Below are 20,132 nucleotides of genomic sequence, written 5' to 3'. Positions count from 1 at the left end.
CCAGTCTATGTCTTTTGAGTGGGGAATTCAATTCATTACATTTAGGGTTGTTATTGAAAGGTATTGTCTTACTCTTGGGCATTTTATTGATTTTTATTTGGATGTTTTAAATATTTAGTGTTCCTTTCTTTCCCTTTTATTGCTTGTCTTTGGTGTTTGTTGATTTTTTGAGGTGGTAAGTTACAGTTCCTTTCGCTTTCCCATTTGTGTATCTGCTCTACCAGTGGGTTTTGTTCTTTCTCATGTATTCATGGTGGTGATTATCATGTTTTGGATTCCAGACACAGGACTCCCTTGAGGATTTCTTGTAAGGCTGGTCACGTGGTGGCTAACTCCCGCAGTTTTTGTCTGGGAAATATACTATTTCTCCTTCATTTCTGAAGGACAGTCTTGCTGGGTATAGCGTTCTTGGCTGGCCATCTTTTTCTTTTATTACTCTGAATATACCATCCCATTCTCTTCTGGCCTATATGGTTCCTGCTGAGAAATCTGCTGTTAGTCTGATGGGGACTTCCTTACAGGTGACTTGGAATTTTTCTCTTGCTTTTCTAAAAAGATTCTCTTTGTATCTGACTTTTCACAATTTGACTACAATGCATCTCAGAGAGGACCTTTTGGATTGAAACTGTTTAGGGATCTATGAGCCTCTTGGATCTGGAAGTCTGTATCTCACCCAATACCTGGGAAGTCTTCCACTACTATTTCATTGAATATGTTTTCAATGCCTTTTTCTTTCTCTTCCTCTTCAGGAACACCCATGATTCAGATGTGTGTGCACTTAAGGTTGTCTGATATCGCTCACAGATTTTCTTCACTTTTTAAAAAATTCTTTTTCCTGGGCCGGCCCATGGCTCACTCGGGAGAGTGTGGTGCTGGGAGCACAGTGGCGCTCCCGCTGCAGGTTTGGATACTATATAGGGATGGCCAGTGCGCTCACTGGCTGAGCACCGTGCGAGCGACACCAAGCCAAGGGTTGCGATGCCCTTACCGGTCATAAAAAAGGGGAAAAAAAAAATTCTTTTTCCTTTTTTTTTTCCCTTCATCTGCCTGGGTTATTTCAAAGAGACATCTTTGAGATCAGAAATTCTTTCTTTTGCTTGCTCTAGCCTGCTACTTAAGCTCTTGGTTGTATTTTTTATTTCATAGAATGAATCCTTTGGTTCCAGGAGTTCTGCTATTTTTTTTTTTTGGCATCTATCTCTGTAAATTTCTTCCTTCACATCCTGGATTTTTAAAATCATTTTCTTGTGAGGTCTGAGTCTTCTTGTATCTCACTGAGTTTCCTTAAGATTGTTGCTCTGAATTCCTTTTCAAACATTTCAAAGTTTTCACGCTGTTTGGGATCTGGTACTTGAGAATTACTGTATTACTTTGGTTCTGTCATATTTTCTTGTTTTTTCATATTTCTAGTATCCCTATGTTGGTGTCTGGTAATCTGCTACAGTAATTGCTTCTTCTATTACTTTGGAGTAGATTTTGAGGAGAGAGACTCCGTCCTGTAGATTTTCTGAAAATCTGTTTTATACTGACCATTGGGTAGGGTGTTTTGGTTTGGGTTTAGATGCAGTAGTGTAGTCTCTGTGTGGTTACTTCAGCCATATTAAATATTGGAGTTGTCTGTGAGTGCCTCTGTGGCCTTGGCACTGGAACACTCAGTGGCTCCTTGTCGAAGAGAGTGACAAAGTGTTGGGTCATCAAGGACGTTCGCAAGATCTCAAGTTCCTGGGAGAAGGGGCTAAGTGCCCTGTCGCTACTTGGGTGAGGTGGGTGTCCCTGGACAGACTTGTTAGCACCCTGGCTAGTGTCCCGTGACCCTGACAGGTGCACTGGGGTATACTGAAGTTTCTCAGCTTGAATGAGTGAGCCTGGTTGGGGTTTCTCTCGCCTCTTTCCTGCAGGCAGAGACTCCTCCTGGGTCCCTACTTTTCCTGGTTGGGGGCTGGTTGGTGGTGGCTGGGAATTTTCTCTCATACTCTATTTGGCTATCCTAAGTTTCTGCACTCACAGGCAGCTCTGTGTGTCCCTCCCTGGGCCGAGGCAGTTATGTGGGCTGCATAAGCAGTTCCCATCCCCAAGTGTGTGGTGCTGCACTCACTCACCTCTTTCCTCCTGCCTGGTAAAACACAGGAATACATGGATCTGGGCAAGGTAGAGTTAGTGGAATCCAGGCTGGGTAGCGAGAGTGGCAGTGTTACAGCAAGGAGCAGGGCGAACTGCTGTGTGGGGAGATGGGAGAGGCAGGAGTGGGAGGGGCAGCAGTGGGAGCTTCATGGTGGCAGCCCCATAGTGGCAGTGGTACCTTATCTCTTTACGTTATCCATGTAAAAACTCCAAATCAACGGGGTAAGTTAAGCACACTCTGTTTCTGATATCCTAAAAAAGGAAAAAGCCTCCCACTCTCCACAGAACATGCTGCTTCATGCTGGGGGCTCCAGGGCAGCGCCAGCTATGACAACAATGGCTATGCAGAGCGGGGAGGACGTAGGTGCCCATGCACAGTGGGAGGGCACATGTGGCAGAGGCAGGGTGTGTGGGACATGCTTCCCCCCACTGCCTGGGTCTGAGGCTGGTGGAAGGAGGGTACTACTCCAGAGACTGGTGGTTGCAGAGCCTAGTTCTCTGAACAGGGCTCCTGCACAAGCTGGCTATCTGTTGGTCCAGTGCTCACCAGGCCTCTCCAGTGGTTGGTTCACCAGCGTGCCCGTGTGACAGTAGACCCAAGCAGGACTGCACTGCACCAGTGTGTACAGAGCCATAAAACCAGACTTTTAAAATTATACTCTCAAGGTAAAAGAAAGGTAGTTTCTTAAAAATAGTTACGGTACAAAGTTATTAATGTATTATTAAAGTTCCTCTTCTACTCATAAATTATTTTTTTAGGTTCATAATGATAGCCATTTATAACTAATATTAACATGGTCTCCTCTCTTAAAAAGACTAGCCATAGTCTAGGAGGCAGTGGAAAGGAATTTTACATTAGACATAGAGACCTTTAGAAAGGTTCAGGAAACAAAGGAAGTCTAAAGAAAGGACATCCCACATTTTTCAGATTGCTGGTGCTGCCTTCACCTGAGCAATTTCCCAGTCTTCCTCAAGGAGGAGAGGACTGACAGCCCTATCTGGGAATCTTTGCTACAGCAAAAGCATTGTCTGTCACAACAGACAACATTATTGGTGACAACATGTTGCTGGTACACCAGGAAGTTCTAACCTTAGCATTGTAAGCCAAGCTCCACTCTCTACAAGAGACCCACACATATACAGTCCATAGTTTTGGAGAAAGAATAGTTTTTTCAACAGTCCTGAAACAATTAGACATACATATAAAATAAACATAAATCTTGACCCACACCTTGTACCACATACAAAAATTAACTCAAAATCTGAACTAGATCTAGAATAAAACACAGAATAAAATCTTTGAGATCTTCAGTTAGGCAAAAATTCCTTAGATAGAACAAAACATGCACAAACTGTTTTAAAAAGATAGATAAACAAGACTTCCTAACTAAAAGTGTCTCTCTTCAAAAGACCCTGTTAGGAAAATAAAAAGCAAGTAACACACTGGGAGGAAATATTTACAAATTACACATATCTGATAAATGGTTTATATCTAGAATATATAAAGAACTCTCAAAATGCAATAAGAAAACAAACAATCCAATAAAATGAGCAAAAAGTTTGAACTGCCATTTAACCAAAAACAGGCAATCACACAAAAAGATATAGATGGAAAATCAGCACATTTGCTGTCTGTATCATTTCAGTTCAATGTCATTCATTATCTGAAAACTGCTAATTAAAAGAACAATAAAACATCACTATGAACTGATAAAAATGGCTAAAAGAAAAATACCAAGTGCCGACAAGGAATTGGAGCAACTTTGTACAGCTCTCTGGAAAACAGTTGACAGTTTCTTTCCCTATGAATCTGCAATCTCATTCCTAGCTATCTGCTCAGGAGAAAAGAAAACATGTCTACACAAAAATCTGTATGCAAATCTTTATGGCAGTTTACTCATAATCATGAAAATCTGGAAACAATCACCTGGTGAATGGGTAAACAAATTGTGGTTACTTATACAGTGAACACTACACAGCAATCCAGCAGTAAAAAAGAACAAACTCTTGATACATGCAATAACATGGATCAATCTCAAAAGTGTTGTGTTAAGTGAAAGAAGTCAGTTACAAAAGGCTGTATACTTGTACACTGTATGACTCCATTTATAAGACATTCTGGCAAAGGGAAATCTATACAGATAGAAATCACATTAGTGGTTGCCAAGGGCTGGGGAAGTAGTAGGAGACTAGCCTAAAGAGGCATAAAATAACTTGCGATAATGAAAACATTCCATACCATGCTTGCGGTGGTGGTCATATAATCATGTCCATTTGTCCAAACTTATAAAACTAGACCTGAAAGGATGAATTTTACTGTATGTACTAAATTCAACCTCAATAAACTTAAAAATAGATAAATATGGGGGGAGGGGATACTTCAAAGAAATAATGCCAATTACAGAAGGAGAAACATTTTGTATGTTTTCTTAAATGACACATGCCAGAATTCATTTTGGAAATCACTAAAAGTTCAGCTTCTTTTGTCCCAACCACAGTAGATTAAAACTTTCCATTTGAAATACAATTAACTACTTAACTTATTTTAAAAATTATAAAATCAGAATTAATGTCATAGTGATCAGTTACATCAATAAACTTCCAATCCTACCCATAATGTCAAATGCCAAGTTTTCCCAAAGATTAATAAGCATTTTCTAGGGCTAAATAATTATTTTCTCCTACCCCTCATACTTCTAGCCAAGGCTCTCCAGAAATTTCAAGTCTCAGAAGAGAGCCTCAGCCCAATAGTACCTTAAGGAGAAAATGAATCTCCAACTCTCTTGGACCCTCTCTTCCAAGAACACAGTACTCTCTCAGGCACCTAGATCTAGGATCACTAGTTTTGTGCCATCCTGATCAGGCAGAGGCATGAGATATGAAACCCTTCACCAGATCTACTTATTTACTCATTTTCAGCTGAAATTTATACAGAAAAACTAAAAGACTTAAAAAGATGATGATATCCTCTAACATAATGAGAACTTAGATTATTTTATTTACCAACTATATATTCTATTTGCTCTATTTCTCAGTCAGAACTATAATCAAATAATATATTCATTCACTTATTAATTCAGTCATTCAATACGCACAAACAGTAAATGTGGGGAATGTGTCAATGCAGATATACAAAACTGAATAAAATCACACACACACACTGCCTTTATGAACTTTAGAGGTAGGTCCAGGAAAGCAGACAATGTGAAATTTCAATTGTTATAACTGCTTTGAGGTACACAGGTACACACATCTACAATAGAGGAATTTAACTTTTTCAAAAAGGCTTCCCTGAGGAAGACATGATTTGAGGGAAAAATACGCACTTCAATCAGTGACTAGCAAAGGCTCTACAGCAGGAAGAAGCCCAACATTGAAAAACTGATGAACTGAAGAAAAACAAAAGGAAACTGATTTGTAATGAAGCTGGAGATGGATAAAGTGGGCAGACTGAAAAGATATTAACAGACAAACTCAGTGGAATGTAAGGATGAATTACATTGGGTAAAAAGGAGGAAATCCTGGCTTGTACAACTGGATGCAGAGTGGTGTCAGTCACCAAAATGGAGGCCAGTAAAAAAAGACCAATTTTTTGGAGGGGAGGAAAAGCAAGATGAGAAGAAACATTAAGTCTGATTTTGGACATGTTGAGTATGAGGTGCCTCTGATAATTTCAGGGAGAGATGCTAACTAACCATGACTGCTGGATACACATGTCGGGCTCCAAGGAAGGGTATGAGTTAAAGATGCACAGACAGAAACCCCTAACTCATGCAACTTTGTCGGGGCAGACTAAAAAAAAAATCAATACATAAAATAATTTTTGTGGAGTTTAAGTTCCCTCCTAGAGTGTAGACTGGACTTAGTGACTTGCTTTTAACCAGTAGAATAATACAGTTGAAGTGATGGTGTATGCCTTCGAACCTTCCAGGATTAGGTTATAAAACACACTACAGCTTCCTCCTAGCTCTCTCTCAGATCGCACGTTGTGGGAGAAGACAGTGCCATGTCATAAGGACACTCAAGCATTGCTACAGAGAGGTCCATATGATCAGAAAGTGAAGCACCCTGGTAATAATCAGCTCTACCTTGCCAGGCATGGAAGTGAGCCCCCATGGAAGCCATCCCAGTTGAGCCTTCAGACGATGGCAGCTCCAGCTAACATCTTGACTACAACATCATAAAATATACTGAGCCAATACCACCCTGCTAAGCTGTTCCTACACTCCTGACCCAAAGGAAATAGGAGATAATAGATGTTTACTGTTTAAAGCCATTAAATTTTAGGTAGTTTGTTACTCAGCAATAGAGAAATTCAATAACAAACCAGGACTAGAAAGGAAATTATTTAATCTGCAGTAAATATCATATTTAATGATAAAACTTCACTTCAGTAACACTATAAGCAAGATGACTTATGTATCTTCAATTCTACACTGTACTGAAGGTTTCAGTAATAAGATAAAAAAATGAATTAAGGATTAGGACAAAAGAGACAAAATTATCACCTGCAGATAGCATGATTTCTACATAGAGATTCTATAAAAATCAACAGATAAATCATTAGAGCTCTTTCATGATTTCGTCAAGATTGCTGAGTACAAGATAAACACGTAACATCAAATCATGCTCCTATATGGTAGTAATAACTAATTAGAATATATAAAAGAAAACAAATCACATTCAAAATAGATATAAAAACCCTAAGGTATTTGGACATAAATTTAACAAAACATGTCCAAGACATGGAGAAACTATGGAGCTTTATCAAAAGATATAAAAGAACATGTGACTAATGCATACATATACCATGTTCAGGGAAAAATAATACCAGTTGCTTCCCAAAACTAATTTATAAATTCAATATAATTCTAATCATCCAAATGAGGCCTTGGAAACTGGATTTATTATACAGCAGAAGTATCTAAATCCATGTTCTATCAAAAAAACAAACCCATACAAGTATGGAAAATTGGAAAGGCACTACTACATATCAGGGGAGAAAACTGGTGCAGAGACAAGTGACTTTCCATGTAGTTAAAACATAAATTTAGAATCTATCTTATACAAATAACAAAAGTAAATCTGTGAATAGTAACTGAAGCCAAAGTTGTCAAAACCAAGTAGCAGTTATTGTGGTCTACCACCTACTTACTGGCTAAGGTGAGTATAGCTCCAGTTCCTTAGGTTTCAATTTTACAGTTCCCACCTCCTATGAAGTGTTTAGGCTAACATTTCTGTCACTGTCTTTGAGTTGTTCAAGTGATTATTGATCAAAATTTAGGACTGAGAAAGTCCATCCGCTAACCAAAAAAACGAATCAATTTTCAGGTCTTAAAATATTCTCATTCTATTTATTTAACAAAAATTAGTAAAAATCAATCCAAAATTCCTGCCCAAAATGATGTCTACATTCCATATAAACCTGGATGTTCTCGTTCTCTAATTATTTCCCAGAGATTACTGCAAGTTTAGAAGTCAGGAGAACAAGCTTATTTATTTGAGGTACTCATGGTATAGATACCTATCAAATTTACTGGCTCAAATGTTCCAATTTAGGGCGTGTAATGTTTGGTATCTTCAGAGGAATGTCAGTTTCTAAGGTGATAAACTGACAACTTCTAGGAATACCTTTAAAAGTTTATAGTTTTTCCTATTTATAAAGTAATATATGCTCAATACAAAGAACTTGGCAAATACGGAAAGTAAAAGAAAAGATACAAAGCTGCCTATAAACTCATATCGCAGTTAAACACTATCACCAATGGGTTAAATGTCCTTCTAGTCATTCAGAATAGACAGTAGGTATGTCATGTTTTAAAGCCAATTTGTAATGTCTATTTTAACTCAAACATTTTAATGTTTTAAGTGTCTTTATGGGGGGGGAAGGAGATGGGTGTGACTATAAAGTGGCAGAATGAGAGATCTTTGTGTTGATGCCATATTTTGATTTCTTTTTAAAAAGTAGTATGTTCAACAGACATTTCTAACCCCTTGCTGTGGGTTGAATTGTGTCCCCCAAAATCCATATATAAGTAGCTTGATTCCCACTGTGACTGTTAATAGGAAATCCTATTATGGTAATTGAAAGGTAGGGCCTTGAAGAGGTGATTAGATTGTAAGACCATGCCATAGTGAATGGATTAATAATGGTGGTCAAGGGTATGGTTCTGAGGGCTTTAAAAGAAGAGCACATGAGAGATTAGTATCCCTCTACTCTGCCATTTTCTGCCATGTGAGACCCCTGCACTGCCCACACCAGAGTTAAATTCCCTGGACTTTGGATTTCCCTGCCTCCAAAACTGTGAGCAATACATTTCGTTTTCTTATAAATCACCCAGTTCAGGTATTTTGTTATAAGCAACAGAAATGAACTAAAACACCCCTCTTCCCACCACAACCACTGAGTACCGCATCTTAGATGACATCGTAGCATCTTAATGCTCTCTTCAGAATAGCTCTGATATCCACAAAGCTATGTCAAAATGCCACATATATTGTTTTACACTTAAAGAAGAGACATATAACAGATACAAACCAAGGTGGCTTCTTGGCTCATGATTGTGAGCCTTATGCTCCCCAATTTTCTCCCCCAAGGGTTTCTTCTGGTATCAAACCCAGCACCCTGGCCACAGAATAATCAAAATGACCTAGCCAGGTCAACCACAGGATCTGACTCCTTGTCTCCTGAGTCACAGGCCTGGAAGGCTGCACTCAATCACAATGTCCACCACATGGAGAAAGCCGTCCTGTGGTCAAAGAGAATGAGGCCAAGAAGAGGCATACAGGAAAGGCAGAGGGTCCTAACAGTGACCAAGTCCCTGACTCTTCCTTGGCTTTTGTGACGACACAGGAATCCTTCTATTAATTCCCTTTTCTGCTTAAGAGAGTTTGAACTGGGTTCTGACACAACCAGACTGCTTGAGGGGCACGATGGAGGCTTATATGAAAAGAGCAAGCCGGTTCTGGTCCACTGAAGAGCCTCCCCTCTACTGGTCGTAAACAATTATACATTATGAGGCAGACAATACTATCTGAAAAAATATTTTCCAATGCCCCAAATCACAAAAACATATCAAGTATGAAGAGTAGTATAAAATGTGTTGTAGAAATAAAATGGTCACAACACAGCATACACGTATCCACCACCCAGTTTAACAATAAGAATATAACCTTTAAAGTTCCCTCTTCAATCCCATCTCTTCCCCAGCTCCCTAAGAGCAACCCCTATTCTGAATTTATCATCCTTCCTTCTCCTAATAGTGTAACCTCACAAATATTCAAATGATACCTTGTTTACATTTGCCTGTTTCTGAACCATTAATAAATGGAAAGTCTGAGACCTGCTTTCTCTGTTGCCGAGATTCATATATACGTTGCATGTAGCTGTCCAATTCATTTTCATTAATAAATAGTATTCTGTCAGCTTAGTGTACCATAGTTCCTCCATTCTACTCTCAATGGACATCTGGGTTCTTTCTAGGTTTCTGTTATTACAAGTAATACTGCTATGAAGATTCCTGAACACGTTTCCTGGTACACATGTGCAAGAGTATTTAGGGCAGGGGTTGGCAAATTTTTTCTGCAAAGGGCCAGATGATAAAGATTTTAGGCTTCATGGGCCAATCTCTGTTGCAACCACTCAGCTATGGTGGTATACCATGAAAGCAGCCATAAACAATATGTAAATGACGGTGATAATATTCCAATAGTTTATTTACGGGCACTGAAATTTAAATTTCATATAATTTTCACATTACAAATCACAAAATACTCTTCTTTTTATTTTTTTCAACCATTTAAAAATGTTAAAAATCAATACACTGACTCCCAATCTACAGTATATACCTGGTGTGTTATGTCACAGGGTAAGCATATTTTCAGTATGATTACCTACCTATCACCAATTTGTTTTCTTAAGTGGTTGAAGTAAACCACATCTGGTGGATGAGTTATATCCTTGGCAACACTTATTATCAGACATTTTAATTTTTGACAATTAATGGGTATGTAGCTGGTATTTTAATGTAGTTTTAATTTGCATTTCCCCACCATACATGTCATTACTTGTCATTCCATTTCCTCTTCTCTAACATGCCTATTGAAGTTTGGCCCACTGTTCGACTGAATGGGTTATTTTGTCTTTTTCCTATTCGTTTGTGAAGATCCTTATAATCTGTATCAGTATATGTAACTGCAAGTATCTTTTCCCAGTTTATAGTTTATCTTCTTAAAAAGTATCTTTTATGGTTCACATTTTCTATGTCTTAAGAAATTCTTCTGTACCTAGAAACCATTAAAAATAATGTTTAAATGTCTAAAAATGTTAAAGTTTTGCCTTTCCCATTTAAGTAGGAATTCGATGTCATTTTCTCCCATGTGGATAATCAATTGTTCCAGAACTATATGTGGAAAGTTCATTCTCCCCCTAAAGGTGTGCAATGCCAACTTTGACATAAACCAAATTTCTGGGTTTCTCTGTTCTGTTCCATTGATTTGTCTGTCCCTCCCTACAACAGACTGCTGTCTTAATTACTATAGCTTTATACTAATTCCTGACACATGATGAAGCTAAGTCTTTTCACCTTTCACTACTTCTTCAGGAGTGCCTTAGCCACTCTTGACCTGCTGGTCTTCCTTAAAAATTTTAGAATCCACTTTTCTTACCCAGGAAGAAAAGCTGTTGTAATCTGATTAGATTGATATAAATCTATAAATAACTGGAGAAAATTGCTATCTTTATAATATTGAGATTTCAAATCCACAAAAATGGTCCATCTCTCCATTTATTTAGGCCTTTGCTAATATCTTTCCATAAAATCTTATAATCTTCTCTTTTAAGGATTTAGCACAAATTTTGTTCCATAATACTTGTTGTATACTTTATATTTTCTACCTGAAATGACATCATTTTCTTTGTTGCTATAGTAGATTGAATTATGTCCCCCCAAAATTCATTGAAACTTGAATTAGATCCCCCAAGTTTTACAAATTAGAAACTTGGTCCCCACTGTGACTGTTAAGAGGGTGGGAAATTCTATCATGTTAATTGAAAGGTGGAGCCTTGAAGAGGTGATTGAATTGTAGGACCATGCAGTAGTGGATGGATCAAAAATGGTGGTCAGGGGTATGGCTCCGAGAGCTTTAAAAGAAGAGGAGAGTTTGTTTTTCTCTCTCTCTGCTTCCACCATCTTGCAATGTGAGACCCCTGGGTCACTGTCCTCACCACCAGATGGACTTTGGACTTCCCAGCCTCAGAAACTGTAAGCAATAAGTTTCATTTTCTTTATAAATCACCCAGTTTCAGCTATTTTGTTATAAGCAACAGAAATGGACTAATACAGTTGCTGATTTACAGAAATGCATCTGATTCTTATTGATTTTAAATCCAGATACCTTGCTAAGACCTCCAGTACAATACTGAACAGAGGAGGTGATAACAGGCATCCTTGTTTTATTCCTGATCTTAAAGGGTAGGTTTTAGTTTTACAAGGCAAAGAAGGAATGTGGTAGCTATGATTGACCATTTGATCACTTAAAATAATGTTTATTTATTGCAAAAGAAATCCAGCAGTTAAAAGTGTTTAAACGTCTGTGTGGAACAATTCTGCCATTCTGAGGAAATAAATACAAAAATCATAAAGATCATAAAAAAGAAGTTAATGACAGGAAGAAGAGCTAAATGCAAGAAAAGTCTAAAAAATATTCCAAAAATGTTTTTCAAAATGATATCAATATTAAAATAAATGCATAGTACCTAACTTTTATGTCTACTATATTGTTGTTACTAAAGAAAAAAAAGTTTCAGTATTTTTGAGTCACAACTCATTTCAAGCTCTCTGGCTATTTGCTGAGTCATGGCCAATGATGTTCTTGATACTGTATCAGGCTCTGTAGACGGTACAAGCATGAAGGCAAGGACCCACACCTAATTACACTGTTTAAAAAAAAAAACACCAGTCTGAGAGACATGCCATTCACATTACAAAAGAGAAACATCAACTCAGGAAACCAGGCAGGAAAAGAGACATCCAGATAGGGAAGTTTCTAAACAGCTTTTATCAGTAGGCAGCGTAAGATACAGGGTTTTGTTTAAAGAAAGTTTTTTCTATAGCTATTGTATTTCTATCTCTCCCTTACCTAAAATCTTTCAATGGCTTTCCCCCACTGTCCTTAAGACAGTCTTTCCCACTGTCCTGTACTGTTCTAAAGAACACTGTTACTGCAGGACCCATACCTGAGAGAGTCCTCATTAAAGAAATTCCATGGTCAAATAAGTTAGGGGAATGTTATATACTCCATTCACCTAGGGCGATTCATAATTGCATATTTTTGTACTAAAGGGTCTGAGAAGTTCTGCAATAAGGAAAAATGAGGAAACCTATTAAACTTTAACTCAGAACTTCCCATTTTCAAGCATGAAATTTCCCTATCTGCTTTGTCTTTTTTGTATAACCTAAAACAGGTTTCAAATGGCTATAAAGTAGTACAGATTGGTTCCAAATCCTGGAATCAGGCAATTTTTAAACTATGGTTTATTTGCTTTCTGCAAACTGGTATTTCTGTGAGTCTACAAATTCTGTAAGAGATCCCATTGTATTTAAAAGCCAATTACAAAGAAGACCTTCAAAAAGTGAAGGTTAATTTTGTAATATCTTGACTTAACTGTTTTGAGTTCATATTTCTGTACTGTTCCTTAACGTAACATATACCTGTATATAATACAAATAGTTGTGGACAAAAATGGGAAATCTAAAAGTCACCATTATATAAATCCTTAAAAGAATCTATAAACTTCCCCTCAGAGAAATGAAATTTGTCAACTACATATGTTTATCAATTATTTTTTCTAAGTTTAGAATATCATACTCTAAAGACTATATCTAGCATTAAATATTGCACTCAGCAAATCCAACATTACTTCCTGTAGGATGTCTGAGAAGAATTAACATAGCAGGTCTGTTTTACTTAGTTCTTGCTTATCTGTAGAAGATGCCTGGAATCATGGCATGACCCTAGCCAAACTCTGAGAACTAAACTCCCGGAATGTTCACAGTCACTGGTTAATGTTATTCTGAATGTTACAGGCAGTGGACATCAGGATGTACCAGGCTGTCAGCACTGTTTTAAGTAATCATCAAGATTTATGATGTGCACTTGGTATCTGGTCTGGGATCCCAAGCTTCAGTTACCAAGGCTGGTCATATGGCAGGAATGTGCTTATGTTGCCACCTTCCTATAGAACTCTGGTCTGTAACACTTATGTGCTTCCATGGCTAGAGATATCTTATATGTATCTTTATCAGTCACAGCTGGAGAGAAAAGTATGTACACGTGATTCTCAAAAAGGGAGGACTTGGAAGCCTATGCCTGACCTCTCTAGCTTTCACCTGTATATATCTATTTCCTGCTGTTCCTGCACTGTATCCTTTGTTGCGATAAACATTAGCCATGAGTTCAACTTTATGCTGAGTACTATGAGTCCTTCCAGCAAATGTGTGGCAGTTGGGACCCCACCAATCAAATACCATTAAAGAATCTGGTTTGCCATAATACTTACTTCTCTCATTATTTGTCAGAAGCTAAATAATCATAATCACAATCTCTTTAAATGAATAAATCAGTACAGGAAAAAAGTTAACATAGTAGGCTAGAGACTGCTATCCTTAGAAAGGCCTGGTTGGCAAGGGTGGCTATTGCCTGGCATCTGGGAACTTGAATGGTAAATAGTTCCCTTCCCTACAGTGATATAAAACTTTTCTTAAGTGATAAGAGTGACTCACTGTGCCTAAACTGTTAATACAAACAATATGGCTTATGCTAAACACCTGTTTTCTTTCTGGGAATCAGGGGAATTTTGGTATGTGATGGGCAGAGGGTGCCTACATGACCAGCCCCAATAAAAACCTTGGACATATGTCCTAAAGGCAGGAAAAAAAGGAAAATGAAAAAGAAAAAACCTTGGGCACTGAGTCTCTAATGAGTTTCCCTGATAGACAACATTTCACACGTGTTGTCACAATTCATTGCTAGAGGAATTAAGCACATCCTGTCTGTGTCACTCCACAAGGAGAGGACTATTGGAAATTTGTGCCTAGTTTCCTCCAGACTTCACCCCATGCACTCTTTCCCTTTGCTGATACTGCTTTGTATCCTTTTGCTGTAATAAATCTTTGTTACTATGACTATGTACAGAATCCTGTGAGTCCTCCTAGCTAATCATTGAACCTGGGGGTGGTCTCTGGAATCCCCAACACAATTAGCATATTAGAACAGAAGAAAATGTCTATTAGGCCAAATGCTGAAGTTCAAATTTGGGTTTGAATTTCAGTTCCAACACTTATTAGTTATGTGACCCTAGCAATGTTACTTTATTTGCAAAAACCTGAGCCTCCTTACTCTTTTGAATGAGAAAAACATACCCACCTTATAGTCCCATTGCTCTAAATTAAATGAGAGAATGAACACTACACCCATACACCACAGCATACATTCAGTAAATATTAAATGGTATTTCTAGAGTCAATTTCTTAGATGAAACAAATAATCGGGAACCTTTTATATGTGCACTGATGCAATGAGAATTCGAGTGGCCATTTGTAGTACAGCAAAGAGAAGCTCAGAGATAAACTTTGACCTTGTATCTTCGACAGGGCTCTGTGAAAGAGTTCCAGATCACACGAAAGAATTACTGGGTAAGCTCAAGCAGGTTAAACCCTACACAGTAAGCACCTTTGATTTCTTTTTTTTTTTTAATTTTATTTTTTCGATATACATTGTAGCTGATTATTGCTCCCCATCACCAAAACCTCCCTCCCTTCTCCCTCCCCCCTCCCCCCCAACAATGTCCTTTCTGTTTGTTTGTTGTATCAACTTCAAATAATTGTGGTTGTTATATCTTCTTCCCCCCCCCCAGTTTGTGTGTGTGTGTGTGTATGTGTGTGTGTGAATTTATATATTAATTTTTAGCTCCCTCCAATAAGTGAGAACATGTGGTATTTCTCTTTGTGTGCCTGACTTGTTTCACTTAATATAATTCTCTCAAGGTCCATCCATGTTGTTGCAAATGGCAGTATTTCATTCGTTTTTATAGCTGAGTAGTATTCCATTGTGTAGATGTACCACATTTTCCGTATCCACTCATCTGATGATGGGCATTTGGGCTGGTTCCAACTCTTGGCTATTGTAAAGAGTCCTGCGATGAACATTGGGGAACAGGTATACCTTCGACTTGATGATTTCCATTCCTCTGGGTATATTCCCAACAGTGGGATGGCTGGGTCGTATGGTAGATCTATTTGCAATTGTTTAAGGAACCTCCATACCATTTTCCATAGAGGCTGCACCATTTTGCAGTCCCACCAACAATGTATGAGAGTTCCTTTTTCTCCGCAGCCTCGCCAGCATTTATCGTTCATAGTCTTTTGGATTTTAGCCATCCTAACTGGGGTTAGATGGTATCTCAATGTGGTTTTGATTTGCATTTCCCGGATGCTGAGTGATGTTGAGCATTTTTTCATATGTCTGTTGGCCATTTGGATATCTTCCTTAGAGAAATGCTTCCTTAGCTCTTTTGCCCATTTTTTAATTGGGTTGCTTGTTTTCTTCTTGTAAAGTTGTTTGAGTTCCTTATATATTCTGGATATTAATCCTTTGTTAGATGTATATTTTGCAAATATTTTCTCCCACTCTGTTGGTTGTCTTTTAACTCTTTTAATTGTTTCTTTTGCTGTGCAGAAGCTTTTTAGTTTGATATAATCCCATTTGTTTATTTTTCCTTTGGTTGCCCGTGCTTTTGGGGTCGTATTCATGAAGTCTGTGCCCAGTCCTATTTCCTGAAGTGTTTCCCCTATGTTTTCTTTAAGAAGTTTTATTGTCTCAGGGTGTATATTTAAATCCTTAATCCATTTTGAGTTGATTTTAGTATACGGTGAGAGGTATGGATCTAGTTTCATTCTCCTGCATATGGATATCCAGTTATCCCAGCACCACTTGCTGAAGAGGCAGTCCCTTCCCCAGTGAATAGGCTTGGTGCCTTTGTCAAAGATCAGATGGCAGTAAGTGTGTGGGTTGATTTCTGGATTCTCTATTCTATTCCATTGGTCAGTGTGTCTGTTTTTATGCCAGTACCATACTGTTTTGGTTATTATAGCTTTGTAGTATAGCTTAAAGTCAGGTAGTGTTATGCCTCCAGCTTTATTTTTTTTGCTGAGCATTGCTTTGGCTATTCGTGGTCTTTTATTGTTCCATATAAATGTCTGAATAGTTTTTTCCATTTCTGAGAAAAATGTCTTTGGAATTTTGATGGGGATTGCATTGAATTTGTATATCACTTTGGGTAGTATGGACATTTTCACTATGCTGATTCTTCCAATCCAAGAGCATGGAATATCTTTCCATCTTCTTGTATCCTCTCTAATTTCTCTCAGCAGTGGTTTATAGTTCTCATTATAGAGATTTTTCACCTCCTTGGTTAACTCAATTCCTAAGTATTTTATTTTTTTGGTGGCTATTGTAAATGGGCAGGCTTTCTTGATTTCTCCTTCTGCATGTTCACTATTGGAGAAAAGAAATGCTACTGATTTTTGTGTGTTGATTTTGTATCCTGCTACTGTGCTGAAATCATTTATCAATTCCAACAGTTTTTTTGTAGAGGTTTTGGGCTGTTCGATATATAGGATCATGTCATCTGCAAACAGGGACAGTTTGACTTCATCTTTTCCAATCTGGATGCCCTTTATTTCCTTCTCTTCTCTGATTGCTCTGGCTAGTACTTCCAACACTATGTTGAATAGGAGTGGTGAGAGTGGGCATCCTTGTCTAGTTCCTGTTCTTAAAGGAAAAGCTTTCAGCTTTTCCCCATTCAGGATGATATTGGCAGTGGGTTTGTCATATATGGCTTTAATTATGTTGAGATACTTTCCCTCTATACCTAACTTATAGAGGGTCTTTGTCATGAATGAGTGCTGAACTTTATCAAATGCTTTCTCAGCATCTATAGAGATGATCATATGGTCCTTGTGTTTGAGTTTATTAATATGGTGTATCACATTTATTGATTTGCGTATGTTGAACCAACCTTGCATCCCTGGGATGAATCCCACTTGATCGTGATGAATAATTTTTCGTATATGTTGCTGTATTCTGTTTGCTAGTATTTTAGTGAGGATTTTTGCATCTATATTCATCAAGGATATCGGCCTGTAGTTTTCTTTTTTGGTTATATCTTTACCTGGTTTTGGTATCAGGATGATGTTTGCTTCATAGAATGAGTTTGGGAGATTTGCGTCCGTTTCAATCTTTTGGAATAGTTTGTAAAGAATCGGTGTCAATTCCTCTTTGAATGTTTGGTAAAATTCTGCTGTGAATCCATCTGGTCCTGGGCTTTTCTTTGTTGGGAGCCTTCTGATAACAGCTTCAATCTCCTTTATTGTTATTGGTCTGTTCAAATTTTCTACGTCTTCATGGTTCAGTTTTGGGAGCTTGTGTGTGTCCAGAAATTTATCCATTTCCTCCAGATTTTCAAATTTGTTGGCGTATAGTTGTTTATAGTAGTCTTGAATGATTCCTTGTATTTCAGATGAATCAGTTGTAATAGCGCCTTTTTCATTTCTAATTTTTGTTATTTGAGTCTTCTCTCTTCTTTTTTTTGTTAGCCATGCTAATGGTTTGTCAATTTTATTTATCTTTTCAAAAAACCAACTTTTTGATTCGTTGATCTTTTGAATTGTTTTTTGGTTTTCAATTTCATTCAGTTCTGCTCTGATCTTAATGATTTCTTTCCGTCTGCTAACTTTAGGATTGGATTGTTCTTGTTTTTCTAGTTCTTTAATACCTTTGATTTCTGAAACTGGTCTTCATTTAGTCTTCAGACTGACTTCCCTGATGAGAAGTGAATGCACTAATTAATTAGCACTGGGACTATACTATATGGTTAGTTATCAAATTATTCAACTGGGATTGTAGTACAAGCCATTCTTTTACATGTATATGAGGCATAAAGTCCAATCAACATTAAGTTTTGAAACCTACAGAGCTGTAAGATCAAACCATTGTATAAAGAGAAGTGCAACCCTGAAGTAATTCACTATCAACTATCAACTTACCCCAAAGTGGTTTTCAAATGAATTCAAATCCCAAATCCACATGTCCCCACATCTGTTGAAAAATAAATTTCCTGAAATCAGTTTACTTCAGAATAACTCTATTCCTCTCCCCATACACCTCAGCCACCCTGTTTCACAGAACTGCAAGCCAGCTGCCACCTGAGTGCAAGGACAATGTCTTATTCAGCTATTTCTCTAATGCTAAGTGTAGTACTGGCACACAATAGATGTTCAGTTAATGTCTATTACATGAGCATCAGTGAGTTGATGAATACAGTATTACTGAGATCCAACACCAAGCTCAGTGAAAATACTATAAATCTTTCCTCTTCTTATAAAACTATGAGGATATTAACTTTCTAAGCGGGAAGGCCAAAGACAACATAGATAGCACTTGTGGCAGATATTGTTTGTTCCTTATCCCAACCCCCAACTTTTTTTGCTGCATTGGACCCCCACCTGAATTCATGTGATCATTCTCTGCTAGGCCACCTATTCTTGACTGGTCCAAGCCAAACATAGCCATCCTATTCCTCTTGCCAGTACAAGTGACCAAATCCTGACCAAAAGGACCCAAGGGGAAGTCTACTGAGAAGAATTCAGGAAAAATTATGCTCCCTCATAGATATGCTGAAGGAGAAACTATACTATTCCACCTTTGGCTATTGTTTCTATAGCACACTTAGAAGTGCTGTAGTCATCTTGAGGCCAAGAGGGAAGCCATCATCAACATGCGGAGGATGACAAAGTGAAAACACAGCAAGCACATGGGACCCAGATATTGGTCACAAAGCCAGACTAATCCTGAAACCTCTTAATGTCCAGAAGTTCTTGTTATGTGAGATGACAAACTGGGTATTTTGATTAACTGGGTATTTTGCTAATACAGTCAAGAACATACAGCACTCTGCAACCTAAAATTATTGATTTGGGTAGGCACGTATCCTGTGAAGAAACAATGAAGATGTAAATCAGTGGAGGATCTAAATTAAGAAGCCTACTTTCACAGGAGACTGCACAGAAGTAGAATTTCAATATAAACTCAATAGCTACAAACTAGAACTTGGTGTATGACATGAACTTGGTCTTAGACACAACATTATTTAATCTATCACAGAATCACATATCCCCAATTGACTCAAATTTTATCACATACGTGCAAGACACTATGCTAAATGGTCTGATGCACATAAACATGAAAAGGGTTCCGTCCCTATCCTCCATAAACTTGGAATTTAAAGGGAGATATAATAAGGAAAGTTTGTACAGCATTTCACTATTTACAAAATGCTTTTATATCTTTGCAAAAGGTGCCAAAAGTTGTAAGGGGGTACAGTGCACAAAGGAGAGAAATTAGTGAGAAGAATGACTGGGGAACTGGTTTGAGTTAGGAAAAAGCAAGAGGATATTTCAAGTGGAAAAAAACAGTATAAGCTAAAATGGGAAGGCAGGAAAATTCAGGGAATGTCCAGGGACCAACAAACAGAAGACTTGTGCGGGCAATATGATTGAAGGGGTGTGTTCAGAACAGAGGGAATCTTGACTATCATGCTAAGGATTCTGAAGGGCAATGGCAAGGTAAATCATTAATTTCTTCCCATATTTTAATTTTTATCTCTTGAACATAAACACCAAATCATTACAATAGAACACTGTATTGCAGTTTCAGAAAATATGCATCTTTACCTTCAAAAAGTGAACTTAGACACTAAGAAATACATGGCCATGATCAGCAATGGAAAACCCCAAGGATTTGAGGGAGCAGCTTCTGGGAAGTAAAGGATCCAGCAGGAACTTCCTCTAGGCCAGGGGTCCATGCTATTTTCTGGTCATGGAGTCACCAGAGTCACCAAGGTTTTGCTCTGTATTTTTTGCTACAATACCAACCTTAGCCCCAAGTTCCAT

At 37.9% G+C, this 20,132-nt stretch overlaps 1 protein-coding gene across 4 annotated transcripts in view; it reads right to left on the bottom strand.

Annotated features, from left to right (window-relative positions):
- The window catches only part of GALNT1 (polypeptide N-acetylgalactosaminyltransferase 1), a 127,718-nt gene that overhangs the window by 66,465 nt on the left and 41,121 nt on the right, over positions 1-20,132 (bottom strand). For 2 of the 4 annotated variants that reach the window (XM_063077070.1, XM_063077071.1), the window contains exon 4: positions 18,228-18,279. The exons of the other annotated variants lie outside the window; for them this stretch is intronic. The gene's annotated coding sequence lies outside the window, so the exon portion shown is untranslated. The remainder of the gene's footprint in view (positions 1-18,227; positions 18,280-20,132) is intronic. 4 annotated transcript variants of the gene reach the window in all.

The sequence above is a fragment of the Cynocephalus volans genome, chromosome 13 (assembly GCF_027409185.1).
Source record: "Cynocephalus volans isolate mCynVol1 chromosome 13, mCynVol1.pri, whole genome shotgun sequence".
Classification (NCBI taxonomy): Eukaryota; Metazoa; Chordata; class Mammalia; order Dermoptera; family Cynocephalidae; genus Cynocephalus; species Cynocephalus volans.
This window is presented reverse-complemented; position numbering and strand designations above follow the sequence as displayed.